The following is a 16,237-nucleotide window of genomic DNA, read 5'->3' on the forward strand; positions in this document are numbered from 1 at the left end:
AGTTGACTAAACGTCTAGGCGGTTTAGTCTAGTTTTAGTCAATGAAAATGTAGTCACATTTTCATCGTGCTGCATAATGGTTAAATTGATCACAATTATTTTGCTCAAAATTGTAATTGCAACAGCCATTGTTTTCACATGTCATCAGAATTATTGCACTTTCACCAGAATTATTGCACTTTCACCTAAGTACAAATCAAGATAATGTCAACTTGTACGCATGCTAACAACAAACAGTTTTACCCATTCTACAACAAACAGCTTTACTCATTCTACACTAAAATGATAAGACAAATAAAATGAGAAAATTAATTAATTCTATTATTTGTACAAAAATAATAACAATAATAATTAAAGCTGCAAGCAGCATTTATCGGGGTTCAAGCAGTTAAGGCCTTTAAGGCCTTAACCCTCTGGAGTCTGTGCGTTTTTTTGGGCCCTGGAGGTGTTCTGACATGCTCTGACATTTGTGCTTTTTTCAGTTGCTTATAAACATATTAATGGCAAAGGTGTAAATTCACTCTATATAGCACAAACAGGACTACAATAATATGTGAGCCACATGTATGTACATGTTTTCATTTTTGAGAGAATAATGTTTATGCGTGGTTATCGAAAAAACAAAAAATTAAAGTTTTTGAAATAAGGCTACAAAACACATACTAAATATGTGGCAATAAGACTTTTGACTAATGGATGTCGTCGCCTATAGTTTTTTCTTCAAAATTATGTGAAAATAGTCTTGCTTTATCGTTCACATAAAACCATACATTGATTTAAATTGATGTAAAACAGGTTTTGCTTGGAAAGCCAATATGCGAGGGGGGCGTGAACGAGGAGTGGTTTACACCTTAGAATACAATGTCCCACCCACTCTGCATAATTAGCCATACATTCAGGTGTGACACTGACTGAGCCACAATGCAAGGACAAAAGATATATTTAGAAGAATTATTGACCATTTAAGATTTTGCTTACATCTATCTTGTAAATATGTTTTGCTATTTTATTAAAACGGTATTACAACAATAATTACAATTTCAACAATATTTCAAGTGTACTCTTTCTTTGTAAAACGTGGACATCACATTTTTGGATGTGTGCAGCATAATACTTAATTCTGTGTAACTGGAACATGTTTTTCACAAACGTGGACACTTACACTGCCATCTGGTGGTGTCAGGAGAAAAAAAAACGTAACATAAATAATGTCAAAATGGCGGAGAACACAGGCGAAATGTCACGCAGCCACATCAGACCAAAATGTCCACAATGTAAAAAAATTAATAACATTTCATTGTTGATTCTTGTTAAGTTATGCATAATAGTGTTGTATGATTAAAATGGCATGCACATTTGACAAACTTTTGTAACAGGGAAGATTTACTATGCTGCTAAATTTGATGTCCACATATGTGGACACTGGGACTTAACTTCGATGAAACTGTATAAGAATGTGAGCAAAAAAAAGAGAATTTGTAGTTGCACGGAGCTTCGTGACGCAAACTGGCTCACTCACTCACGATCACGATCACGATCACGCGCACACACACACACACACACACACACACACACACACACACACACACACACATACACACACACACACACTCTTGTATGGCGGCAAATCAATGCCAATAATAAACGAGCGCACAACTGATGCGGGCGCGCGCGGTAAATGACATACGCGAGAGGATAACAGATCTACACGCGAAGAAACGGGAACTCGCGAGCTCATTCAAACCCTGCGCGCGCGCATGACATCATCTCTGCACGCAATACAAGCATAGACAGTATAAGAAATGGACAGAGTCATCTCATTGGAACTCAATTGAGGCAAGTGAAGCCCATTTTCAGCGATTTTTTAGGACTTCCGTTCCTGACGCGCAGACTCAAACGGAGCTTGACGACGTAGATGTGATGTGAGCAACCCGTCTGTCTTCTAGTGGCTGTGGCATGAGAAATCTGAATCATTCCCTTCCGAATCTTGCAGAGACGGAGATCGTGAGTAGGAGGTGTCCATGAGCTAGGAGCAGGAGAAACTTTTGCTAGGTATTCTGATTAATTATTTTGTCATTTTGCCTCCACTTCTCCCCGATTGCCCGCGAGCTTCTCCTCCCGTCAATACGGTAATCTCTCTACTGTGCGACAGAGAGTCGTGTGGTTATGACGCAATCGTTAGCCTACTTTTACAAAAACAGTTTTTATGGGGCCATAACGGAAGCTACAAGGTAATGGAGAATTTTATACATTGTCGTGTTTCTTTAGAAATAAATAATGGACAAATGGAGTCTTCAAACGCCTCAGATGTAAAGTTATTCGCTGTCAAAGTGACGCCAAAATGAATGGGAGTCAATGGGATGCTAACAGCAGGTGAAGTTCTGCTACAAGATGGTGGCACGCGGCCGGCTTCAACTTCCGGTCGACTTCCTTCCCGCTTGAATACAAGCCCTCGCGTGCGCGCATGATCATTCCCCACGCGCTCGCGCTTGATCTGCTCTCGCCTGCTGCTTTTGCTCGCTCGAACACTTTTATTTTTGGCAGTCGAGGGGCGGGACTTACTGTTTTAATAACCTCAAATGTCATTGGTTACTTTTCCCCTTTTCCAGAAGTCAGTTGCGATTGGACGCCTGTCCAATGACTCGTAATTCACTTGACTTGAGACATGAGACATCACTTCATTTGTTTTATTTATTGTGTGTAATGTGATTTAATGCATTGTTAATATAGAATAGATTCTTACCAGATACTTTATTAACAGAAAGTCTTATTGCATTGTGTTGTTAAGAGATATTTAGGCTACAGACTATGACGCATTTCCATGGTTATTAGCATTGCAAATTGACCCAAATTTGTATACATTTTTACATTTTATATTTATAACACTGTGATTTGTGATATTGGCATTAAAATATCTAAAATAAATTGGAGAAAAATGGGAATGTAAAGTCATACAGGTGAAACTCGAAAAATTAGAATAAGTTCATGTGCAAAAGTTTATTTATTTCAGTAATTCAACTTACAAGGTGAAACTAATATATAGACTTGTTACATGCAAAGTGAGATATTTCAAGCCTTTATTTGTTATAATTTTGATGATTATGGCTTACAGTTTATGAAAACCTTTTCACAATATTCTAATTTTGAATTTGTTTCTATTTTTGAACTTTTGCACCATGTTCTAACTTTTCGAGTTTCACCTGTATTTGCTGTATATCACCACTACATTACCACTATACTCTCATTCACCACTATTTACGTTTACCCAACCAAAATTATATTGGTTCTGAGAACCTCAGAAATGTAAAACGTGTCCATTAAATAGTTGCATTTGGGTGAAAGATACATTACTTGTTTATCAATATTCAAGAGTTGTTGTGTAAGCTTTTGTTATCATCCTGTGTATTACTATTATGTCAATTTTGAGTGGTTTATTATATTTTCTATTAAATGTAAAAGGGATTCTGGCTTCTCAAGTTAAGATACAGTACACAGCATAAATGATTACACCCCTCTGAAACCCAAACAAATTCAGATTTTTTTCTTTATCTAGGGCTTTTTTTTTTTTGAAGATATGTTATGTTCAGATGGGGTGTAATCATTTATACGGTGTACTGTACTTGCCTCATACTTTCTCTTATTAGGTTATTAGCTTACAAAAAGTTAGATGGTTAAGATCACTATATAATATTTTAATATCTAATTTGCTGGGTTTAATTTTGTTCCTCTATATTTTGTAGCAAATTCTGAAAAGGCATTTGTAAGCTAATTCATGCTGTGTACTGTATCTTAACTTTGAGAAGCCAGAACCCCTTTTGCATTTAATAGAAAACATAATTAACCACTTATATTACCTAAAAATTTATAAAAGATTTGGTCAATTTGCAATGCTAATAACCATGGAAATGCGTCATAGTCTGTAGCCTAAATATCTTTTAACGACACAATGCAATAAGACTTTCTGTTAATAAAGTATCTGGTAAGAATCTATTCTATATTAACAATGCATTAAATCACATTACACACAATAAATAAAACAAATGAAGTGATGTCTCATGTCTCAAGTCAAGTGAATTACGAGTCATTGGACAGGCGTCCAATCGCAACTGACTTCTGGAAAAGGGGAAAAGTAACCAATGACATTTGAGGTTATTAAAACAGTAAGTCCCGCCCCTCGACTGCCAAAAATAAAAGTGTTCGAGCGAGCAAAAGCAGCAGGCGAGAGCAGATCAAGCGCGAGCGCGTGGGGAATGATCATGAGCGCACGCGAGGGCTTGTATTGCGTGCAGAGATGATGTCATGCGCGCGCGCAGGGTTTGAATGAGCTCGCGAGTTCCCGTTTCTTCGCGTGTAGATCTGTTATCCTCTCGCGTATGTCATTTACCGCGCGCGCCCGCATCAGTTGTGCGCTCGTTTATTATTGGCATTGATTTGCCGCCATACTCTTGCTCACTCGCGATCGCGTGCACACACACACACACACACACACACACACACACACACGCTCACTCGCGATCGCGCGCACACACACACACACACACACACTCTCTCTTGCTCACTCGCGATCGCGCACACACACACACACACACACTCTTGCTCACTCGCGATCGCGCGCACACACACACGCTCACTCTCTCGCACACACTCTCTTGCTCACTCGCGATCGCACCGTACACACACACACGCACACACACAAATAAAAAGAACATTACTAGTTTGGAGAAGTTGAAGTTTTGGAGTGTTACAAAAAAGAAAGCAAATTTTCATGTTTTTTGGATCTGTTTTTTATTTGGATATACATTTTGTTTTTCCATATCAATGTTCAGAAGTGGTGATCGGTTGACAGCTCCGCCCCTCTCTTCACTTGAGTGTCCAAGACATACGGCCAGATGAAACGACCACAAAGTCGATCATCGACCTCCGGCCTAGGGCGTCCTGGTGCCATGTGCACTGATGGGCACCCTTATGCTTGAACATGGTGTTTGTTATGGACAAGCTGTAACTGGCACAGAAGTCCAATAACAGAACACCGCTCGGGTTCAGATCAGGGGGGCTGTTCCTCCCAATCACGCCCCTCCAGGTGTCACTGTCGCTGCCCACGTGGGCGTTGAAGTCCCCCAGTAGAACAACGGAGTCCCCAGTCGGAGCACTTTCCAGCACCCCTCCCAGAGACCCCAAGAAGGCCGGGTACTCTACACTGCCGTTTGGCCCATAGGCGCACACAACAGTGAGAGACCAATCCCCGACCCGAAGGCGCAGGGAAGCGACCCTCTTGTTCACTGGGGTGAATTCCAACACATGGCGGCTGACCTGGGGGGCTATAAGCAAACCCACACCAGCCCGCCGCCTGAGAGAGTCCATCCTCTCTCCAGGAGTGTGGTTCCAGAGCCCAAGCTGTGCTTGGAGGTGATCCCGACCATCTCTAGTCGGTACCACTCAACCTCACGCACAATCTCAGGCTCCTTCCCCGCCAGTGAGGTGACATTTCACGTCCCTAGAGCTAGTTTCCGTGTCCAGGGATCGGGTCGTCGAGGCCCCTGCCTTCGACTGCTGCCCGATCCTCTAAGCACCGGTCCCTTACAGTCCCTCCTACGGGTGGTAAGCCCATGGGAGGGCGGCCCCAGGTCGCTTCCTCGGGCTGAGCCCGGCCGGACCCCATGGGGGGAGGCCCGGCCACTCTCATACGAGCCCCAACCCCGGGCCTGGCTCCAGGGTGGGGCCCCGGCAAAATTTTCGGATCCAACTCACCTGGGCTGAGCTGTGGGTCCTGTGCTGTGGGTCATGACCGAAAGGACAAGATCCCCGATACAGGTGGCCGAAATGAGCTTTCTCCCCAGGGTGGCTGGGCGATCCCTTAGAGATAGGGTGAGAAGCTCGGTCACTCGGTAGGAGCTCAGCTGAGGTGGCTCGGGCATCTGTTCCGGATGCCTCCTGGACGCCTTCCCGGGAAGGTGTTCCGGGCGCGTCCCACCGGAAGGCACTATGTCTTCCAGCTGGCCTGGGAACACCTCGGTGTCCCCCCGGAAGAGCTGGAGGAAGTGTCTAGAGTGAGGGAAGTCTGGGCATTTCTTCTTTCTTCTTCTGCTCCCGCGACCCGGCCCCGGATAAGCGGAAGATGTATATATGTATGTTCAGAAGTTATACAAGAGTAACAACGAAAAATGTTCAGGCACAGGCTGTAAATAAAAGAGATTTGCATTTTGTTACACAATGGTGTCTTGATTGTTTTCTGTGAATTCAGACCCGGTGTCCACATAACGGACATCATTTTTTTCAAAAAGTGCTTCATGTTCAAAGATAATATCTGGTTATTATATGTATTGGTCCCTCCTAACCCCAAAAAGCTAGAAGAAATCTAAAATGCACGTCAAACCAAAGCTCGGGTCTGAGGAGGTTATAGGCCTACATTGTATCTATGTATTCATTAGTTTGAATATAGCCAACATTGGAACAGCTAACATCTTAGTTGATGACTTTATTTTTGACAAAAATAGTATTTTATATATAGAAATTGCTAAACAAAAGCTTATTTGATGTGGCAGTATTCTACAGTAAAAACTGTACCCAAATCTAGTCAACAAAATGTTGTCTTTCATATTTCGTCTGACTGTAACGTTGTTTTCATGAAATATTAGGGCATATTGTTAATTTGCAGTTTAATATGTTGCTTATACAAATAGCCTACATTTTATTTCAACATTCAGTCGATTTTTACTCATCTCAGTATAGCAATACAGTTTGCTAAAACATCATCATTCATTCACACACGCAATTTAAATTTAAACTGTCTTTGCCAGCTGTGGTAAACAGAGCACATCTCTGCCGTTTATTCATTCATAAACAGAAACCCACGTGAAGAAATTCACGTGAGAAGGAAAAAACGTACTAGTATTCCTCAGCTCGCTCCTCGATATACCCGCACTTCTGAGGGACATTTTCCATTAGTATTATTCCTCACAGCGCTGCAAGACGGTGTAAACAAGTAATGATCTAAATAAACTTGTGTGTTTTCTCGAGCTGATGGGGGCGTTCACAGGATTGCCTCAGCCATTTGCGTTTGAATAGCGCGCGCTCTCCGTGGGCGGAGTCACATTACATCTGAATTAGCTGTAATGAGGTCGACTGGAATCGCTCTCTTTTAATACAGATTTCACAAGATGAGAATATTTGTTTTTTATATAAATTACTTCATTTAAAAGAAGAGAATTCAAGCTTCATGCCTGTGTGTCTGTATGCCTGTTTGACTAAGTATTCGCTGAGTTATTGTTCATTTTCGGACGCGTTTCAGAATGGACTTCACTGGCAGAGAGAAGGCAGAACTCGCTTCGTGTTTATTTTTCTTTATTTGGCAAAAAGCACAACACTTTGTTTTTATTGTGAGTATACACAAAAATAATACACATTTAACAGAATCGATTGATGTATGAAACTCCTATGGAAAATCAAAGTCAACAGAGTATTTATGAGTTTCTTTTACACTAATAAAAAAAAAGCGAGCTGGTATCGCCGGCGATACCGTCGACCTCAGGGGGTTAAGCACACAAGCATCAAAAGACATTCAGTTTTATTTAGCAAGCATTTAACAACTGCCATCATAGATGAAAAAGTAAATTTACAGTCAATACAGGCAGTTTACCATAGGAAATATATGGTTTTAAAGCGTTTTTACAGTTATAGCACCTTTTTGCCTGAGTCTTCTTATAGTCTTGCCTGATCAACACCACTTTTATTAGTAGTACTCAAAGTGTGCCCATATATATGTGTCAGATTTGTTGTAAATATGTAATTTTGATAAGGAGTTTAGACAATTATATTCAGTGGCGTAACGAGCCAAGTAGGATTATCAAGGCGGGCCCCTTGATGACGCAATTGATGACATTGATGTCCGCGAGTAGGCTACCATGAATTAGGGGTGGAACGGTACATGTATTCGTATTGAACCGAGACGGTACAGGCGTCACGGTTCGGTGCATGGATACACACGGAGAATACACGGTATAAAAATAAATAAAACTCGCGTGCAAATTAATTAATGTAATGCGGAACTACTGTTAGATATGCGGGTTCTTTAGGGACACCTAATCTGTAGCTCCGCCTTAGCTCTGAAGCTCCGTGGCTATAACTTATGGGCTATAATCATAGACATAATATCTATGGCTATAATCATAGACAGGCTATAATGGACAGGCTGCGATGTCAAGTTTGCAATGCTGGAAAATGTTGTGTGTGTGCGTGCGCGTGTGTGTGTGTGTGTGTGTGTGTGTGTGTGTTCAGAGAGGCGCGGACGCGATCGAATAGTGGAAACATAAAAACATACTCATTTTGTTCATTGGACATCATTCAAACTGCAAAGTGTTTACTTATATTTGTGTACACTCGTAATAAAACACAACATTGTGCTTTTGTCAAACTGTAAACTCTTGTCAAACTGTAACCTACAACTGTCACCCAACACAGTAAGTTACACATTCTACATTGATTAAAAGAAAATCAAATTTGTTTTTAATGGTAGTATTATTTTATACAGAAATAAATTATTTATAATTCAGATGAGAATAAAGTTAGTGTTATTAAAATTTTAAGGAAAACAAATATATTGACCTGAAATATAGCAAATTAATTTTAAATTCATTCAGGTACAATTACCAAACATATATCTCAAGGTCTTTTTGTCTTTTTATTAATTTAATTAATAAACTAATTATATAAAACTATTGGCAATGCACTACAAATAAACTGGTTCTATGCCTTTATGGGATGGCAATCAGGAATAGGCCCACTACATTTGAAAACAGCATTAGGAACATGGATTTTCATGTGCTAGCAAAATTCTGACAACGATTCAAAAGCACAATCACAGACCTGACAGAATTTGACAGCATTTTTTTTTACCACATAGACTATAACTGTAACACTACTTAAAAGCACTTACATTAACAATGGCCATCAGATTACAAAGCCTAAAACGAAAAAAAATATATATATCAAATGCACGTCATGCAAATAGCATGGTAAAGGTTGCCTATTATATGAAATGTCGAAGTTAACGTTACTTGGTAAACAGGTGGAACAGAGTCAGTGAATTGCTTGCGCGGCCACGGTAGTAAACCGCGTTCGCAAAATCAAACCAAATAACGTTACGTGAAAACAATGTAGAAATGCGAACGCAAAAAAATAAAAAATAATAATAACTTATATATTGGCTTACCGTATCACTCAGTTGAACAATTCTCCATCTTCTCAAACTCTAAATCCCACTTATCGTCACGCGCAGATTAGATTATTCAATGACAAATTCTTCCATCCGTCCTCAGGTAGCTGCTACCTTTAACGTCGTCCATTTTCTGCTGCGTCACAGGCAACTAATGTTTGAAACACGAACTGAACCGAACCGAACCGAACCTCAAAAAAGCTTTAAAATTGCTCACAGATTCACAGACATTGTTTATCTTCTTGATAACAGGAATGATTATTTGTTCAGTTGAATCCCGCTGACAAAACAAGTTTGCCTGTTGTGCCTAACGTTACTGTCTGCTCGCATGACGCGTCACATTTGAACTGAATTGAGCGCGAAAGAAATCAATCCCACAATGCAATGCCTTTTCAGTCAGTATGATGGTATGATCCTATATAACGAATTTATCAGGACGAAAACAGAAATGTGCTGTATATTTACAGCTGTTCTGTAAAAGATACAGCTTAATACTGTATTATGGAAATACAGTACAATTCTGTAAGAAATTCGTTGTACATTTACAGTAAAGGGTTACAGTGTATGTTTACATACATTTATTAAATATGTGGAAAACAAATATGTATGTCACATATTTATAATTAATGTTGTCCATATATGTGAGAAACCAATACTATACTGTAATATATGCAGATATATGGTATCATATATGGATGAACTCAAATATTTTCTTCACATGTTTGGACACATAAATGTTCATATATGTTGCAGGCATATATTGTGTTCTCAGATAAGTCAAATATATGTATAGATATATGTTGCAGTCATATATTGTGTTCTCAGATAAGTCAAATATATGTGTATAGATATGTTGCAGGCATATATTGTGTTCTCAGATAAGTCAAATATATGTATAGATATATGTTGCAGGCATATATTGTGTTCTCAGATAAGTCAAATATATGTATAGATATATGTCATGCTATTTAAAATATAAGTACATATATGGCCATATATTACATTTTTGTATGGGTTTGTGTGTGTGTGTGTGTGTGTGTTTCTGTGTGTGTGTGTGTGTGTGTGTGTGTGTGTGTGTGTGTGTGTGTGTGTGTGTGTGTGTGTGTGTGTGTGTGTGTGTGTGTGTTTGTGTGTGTTGTATCAACCATTGGACAGACTGAATATAGGTCTATTTGACCTGTGTGCAGTGTGTTTGTGTGTGTGTTTTTGTGTGTGTGTTATGTGTGTTTCTGTGTGTGTTTTTGTGTGTGTGTTTCTGTGTGTGTTTCTCTCTCTGTGTGTGTGTGTGTGTGTGTGTGTGTGTGTGTGTGTGTGTGTGTGTGCGTGCGTGCGTGCGTGCGTGCGTGCGTGCGTGCGTGCGTGCGTGCGTGCGTGTGTGTGTGTGACTATGAGGCGCCACGTAGGATTTAAATCAAACTTCGCTTATCAATACATACATAACACGCGTGCATATACACCTATAAATTACTCGCATATACATGTATACTATTGGATGTTCAAAATACATATATGAAATACACGTGCACACTAATATGAAATCCATACCAATACATATTATGTTAGTAATGAATGCATATACACTTGTGAATAACTTGCATATACATATAAACTTGACGCACGCATACACCTATAAATACTCGCATATACATATAAACTTCCATGCATATACACCTATAAACACTCGCACATACATATAAACTTCCATGCATATACACCTATAAACACTCGCACATTCATATAAACTTCCATGCATATACACCTATAAACACTCTTACATACATATAAACTTCCATGCATATACACCTATAAACACTCGCACATACATATAAACACACACACAAATACAGAGTAATAAAAGAGAAGGATATAAGCGCCAGAAAGCGCAGCAGGAAGGCAGGAAGGCGGCGCGGCCAGCGACTTCAGTGACTCGTCCCGCTGAAGGTGCTCTCTCTCGACGGCGCGGCTTCTAATCCAGCTCCAGCGATGCGTGTGCTTCGCTTGAAGGATGAAAAATCAGATAATAGCTGCCTGCGAGCGATATTTATAGGCCTAGACCACGCCCATTTCGGCGGGACGTGACGCAGCGGGCGCGAAGTGCCCTGATTGGGTCTGACGTCACGCCAGGCCTCGCTCGATAGGCTGCTGCAGTTGCCGCAGAGCAGCCAATAGGCGCGCGAGCTGTCTCGCCTATGTCTGCATTGCTGCTGCAACGCGTTTTGCATTATTACAAAATTAAGGATAATTTTTGGCTTCAATATCTCGCGGAAAAGGATTTTCCCCTAGCGTAAGATATCTTACGCAGTACGAGAGACCTCTCGTAAGAGAACTGCATATTTTTTGAGTTATTAAATATTGTATCGTTAAAGTTGGTATTATACCTTATATTGCTATCATATACTGTTGTATACCAACATTAACACAACATTTCCCTAAAATCATGTTTAATCGGAGATACGAGATTTATGACTTGGGAGCGGGGAGATACGAGGTTACGCTGTCATTGATTAGAATGGAACAGACACAGACGGCGCTGCTGCCAGCAGTGTTCATAAAAGTCTGCGGTCGCGTTCAGCCTTTTGATAAGAGATAAGGCTTTAAGAGCTATTCAAATCTAATGATTGTGGTTACATACATCTTCCTAAACTCCATTTTAAAGGTTTAAGAGCTATAAGTGAAGCAGAACAAAAAATGATGAGCTGACTAACATTGTCTAATAGGTGTAAATTTGCCTAATCTGCACGCAAACTTACCTCCGTGGCTCACGGGCTTTCTTCTGCACCGAAGCATTACAGCTATCGATTTGTAACAAAACAAGCCTACTCAAATGTATTTAACCTAACTATTTTCACTCGTTATTGTCTAAAAAACAGACAGTTATGCAAAAATAGGCTTAACTTACTGGCGCCAGTAGACAGACCCTTTTTCTCCCATAAATAAAACCTGCTACTTGGGGTATTTAATATGCACAGTGCCAACTTCGAGTCAGTAAAATAATAATAAAAACAATAATTTAAAGCTGGTATCCAAAACATTTAATTCAATTCAAGTATTATATTAGATACATTTTAAAACTTCAATGCACAAGTATAATAAGCCTAATAATAAGCCTAGTAATACGTAGACATTTAAAATACATCAATAACTGATATCATAGTTTAACACAGAAAAAATCTGAGTTAAGGCTTGCTTTACGTGTTGCTCGACGAGGGTTTCTTAATCGTTGCGAGTTTCAATCCTGAGGAGACAAAATGCCGCGAGGCTCCCGCCCCGGAGTGAAGAAGAGGTGGAGTTACGAGGATTCTCAGACAGTTGAAGTGTCCAATGGAGTTACGAGATTTGCTCTCAAGCTATTTTCAACACTTTAGATTGGTTAATAATTTGTAAAAATAACAGAACCACGTGGGGACTGACCAATAGCATCGATTTGTGAAAAAATATGAAATTGACCAAATTTGGACATACGAGGTTTCCGCCCGACAGCGACGTTATGTTCATTCATGTTTATTTTAATGCTATAAATTAACTAGAAGGAAGAGATGATTGGTTCACGAGCAGCTTTAACTGAGCCTCGAGTCTACAGCGATCTGTCAGACACATTAAAGAGTCACAAAACGGTATTTATTGTTTAAATGTCTCTAAAAAATGACTACATTTGAAAGGTGAGACTTTGTTTCATATCAAAAGTACTTGTCTGTCAGCGCGCAGTCTTTTCTCTGATCCGCAATGTATTTTTCACTGCGTGAGAACTTGGTGTGGTGTGAGAGTGGCGTCGCTTGTCAGACATAGCAACAGTAACTACAGTGGGCGGGTCTTTGCGAACGGTCATTGACAGTATGGACGGGGATTTGCCAGTCCCAATTCAAAACAAATTTCATCACAATCCATCATTGTTCGTTTCGTGAGAGCATCAAAATGATTCATGGGTGAAATTGATTGGATTTAAAAAAACATTTTTGTCAGTTCCTATCATAATTTTAACATTTTGCCGTTATTTTTTAGCTATTTACCTATGTTTTCAAATTTCCTTTGTTTTTTTGTTGTTGTCTCGATCGGACTAACGGCTTTGAAGATAACCACAATTTTTTAAAGCTCTAAATGACACTTACAAAAACCATAAGGCGAAACCTGGCATGTTTGGTATTGTTGGACTCGGCAAGGATTCAGGAGTCTTAGGAGGTCACTCCTGTGAAAAAAACACAGCTTGAAACTTCTAAGGCTCCTTCAAGGAATTGTACCAATGACGTATACTGAGTTTTTTTAGATACACCAATGTTCTCATAGACTATCATGGCACCCTGGACAAAGACACTGCGTGCCAATTTTCAGTAGACTAACGGTTGGGTGCGCTTATAGCTATTTTCATGATTTTTTTCACTGTTTTAGCGCCACCAAGTGGCCAATTGTCACGATTTTTTTCATGTCAACTCAGATTGAGCTTATGAACATGTGTCCCAAGTTTAGCGAAAATATCTCTTTCCGCTCACAAGTTATAACCATTTTATAGCGCCACCAAGTGGCCAATTGCCGTGATTTTTTTTCCACGTGACCTCAGAATGAGCTCATGAACATGTGTCCCAAGTTTTGCTAAAACATCTCTTTCTGTTCACAAGTTATAACCGTTTTTATAGTGCCACCAAGTGGCCAATTGTTGCGATTTTTTTCAAGTGATCTCAGATTGAGCTCAGGAAGATGTATCCCAAGTTTAGCAAAAAAATCTCTTTCCGTTCACAATTTCTAACCGTTTTAGTAAAAGTGGACCTGGTGCCATCAAATATTTTGGTTCCCCTTATCGACCGTTAATTGAAATTTAGAATTTTTGGGATGATTATTGATTGACAGACTCCAGAGAATATTCTTGCAGTGGTTTGGTTCCGATCGGGCCAAAAACCTAGGAGAAGTTTGCAAAAATAGGTTTTCCAAAAAAATGCAATTTACTCGAAATTGGCGCCGAACATCCTCACCATGTTCTGACACATATGCTCATCAATTTTTGTGAAGTTCTGAGTTTTCCTTTGGGATTTATAGGCTTTTGAGTGTATTTTGCCACGCCCCCTTTTCTAAATGACCCTGTTACAGCCACCCAAATGCCAAAGTTCAACTTTTTTTCGATAATTATTGATCTAGAGAGTCCAGAGAATTGTCCTAGACTGGTTTGGTTCCGATCGGGCGAAAAACCAGGGACTAGTTCGCAAAAGTAGGTTTTGGACAAAATTCGACATAGCAGAAAATTTTCCCTGCCTACATCCAAATCGGAGATAGCCATTTTTTCCGCCTTGAGCCAAGGATTCCAACGATATAAGACACTTGATCCTGGGACAAACGGTCTAAGAGTTATGAGCAATTTTGAACTTTTGGTTGCTGTAGCGCCACCTATGGGCCAATCGGTGTCATACTCTGATAGGTTGTCCCCAAATTGAGGCCTACCATCTGGCCAGGTTTCAAGTCTCTAGGCCTTACGGTTTGTCCTGCACGATGCGTTTTACAAATCCTTACAATTACAATAGGGTTTCAGCATTTCATGCTTGAACCCCTAATAAGAATGAAGGCTTTTTGCCAGTTATAGCGCCACCTATGGTCCGATCTCCATGAAACTCTGCATGCTTCCTCACCATGTTCTGACACATATGCTCATCAATTTTTGTGAAGTTCTGAGTTTTCCTTTGGGATTTATAGGCTTTTGAGTGTATTTTGCCACGCCCCCTTTTCTAAATGACCCTGTTACAGCCATCCAAATGCCAAAGTTCAACTTTTTTTCGATAATTATTGATCTGGAATGTGAGGATTCTTGTGTGAGACCTTGGTCTCTGTCTTTCTCTTAACCAATCAGTATTTGGCAACAAAGCTAGCATTGACCAGTTATTTCGTTAGTGCTGGGGGCTCTTCTAAATAGTCAGACAGGTGATGCCGGATCCGATGGCAAGATTGATGATGATCATGAGACGTTCTGAACAAATCTTCCCCCTTCATTCGCGAGAAGCAGAGAGTTTGAATTAATCTTCTGGAAGAAGATTAGTCGGTGTTTGGTTCATACTCGCAGTCGTTACATGGATGTGATATATGCAGAAATATGTATGGTATGTTATACAATTGTTGCAAAAACAGTTTAAAACAAAAAACGTTTTCAAATAAATATGCATTGATACAGTTTTATAATTACACATGCTAATGTATAAGGTAATGCATACAACTGTGTACTTCATTCAGTATGTTTTTGAGCTTAAAAATGATTAAAGATTTAAGGCCTGGTTTCATAGACAAGGATTAGATTAAGCCAGGCTGAGGCCTTAGTTCAATTATGACATTTAAGTAGCTTTTATAAATGTGCCATAGAAAAAGAAAAAAAAAACACATTTATGGCGTGAATCTTGAGACAAAACAATGGCACTGACATATTGTCAGAGCAAGTTTCTTTCAGTTAAAACAGCTCAGATATGCATTTTAGACTGGGACTAGCCTTAAGACTTGTCTGTGAAACCAGCCACATGACTATTAAAAGACAAAATTTTTAAATACAAATCTTTCACATGGGAGGAATATATTGTGTCACTCACCATTTCTCTCAAACATCATTCTATGTTCATCCTATGTAACATACCCCCCCCCCCCCCCCCCCCCCCCCCAGTGGTTGGTGGATATATAAAACAAGGATTAATGTTGACCTCACATTTGGAGTGGCTGCTTGTCTAGCAGGAGAAATGCATGTTGAAATTTTATTGACAGTGGTGTGTGTTACCAGACTTGTTCCTGCTGTGTGTGGGGTTAATTTAGGCACATGCATCCTAGAAGGTGACCCTCAGCCCCCTGCTCTCTTCAAGGATGGAGACTTCATCATTGGAGGGGCTTTCACCTTTCATTACTATCTAAGGACAGAGAAGCACACTTATACTAGACGGCTACAACCACTGGAGTGCAGTGGCAGGTTAGAGTTTGACAAAAGTATACAATCATTAACAGAACAGGGTTGAATGGGCTAAATTGATTGTGCTGAAATAATGTTCATAATTGTCTTTTTTATGTAAACTGAAT

At 39.8% G+C, this 16,237-nt stretch overlaps 1 long non-coding RNA gene across 1 annotated transcript in view; it reads left to right on the forward strand.

The window, feature by feature from the left end:
- Positions 1–16,237, forward strand: part of LOC309508652 — a 179,230-nt gene that overhangs the window by 62,044 nt on the left and 100,949 nt on the right. The gene's annotated exons all lie outside the window — the stretch shown is intronic.

The sequence above is a fragment of the Leuciscus leuciscus genome (assembly GCF_965113295.1).
Source record: "Leuciscus leuciscus genome assembly, chromosome: 10".
In the NCBI taxonomy this organism is placed as follows: domain Eukaryota; kingdom Metazoa; phylum Chordata; class Actinopteri; order Cypriniformes; family Leuciscidae; genus Leuciscus; species Leuciscus leuciscus.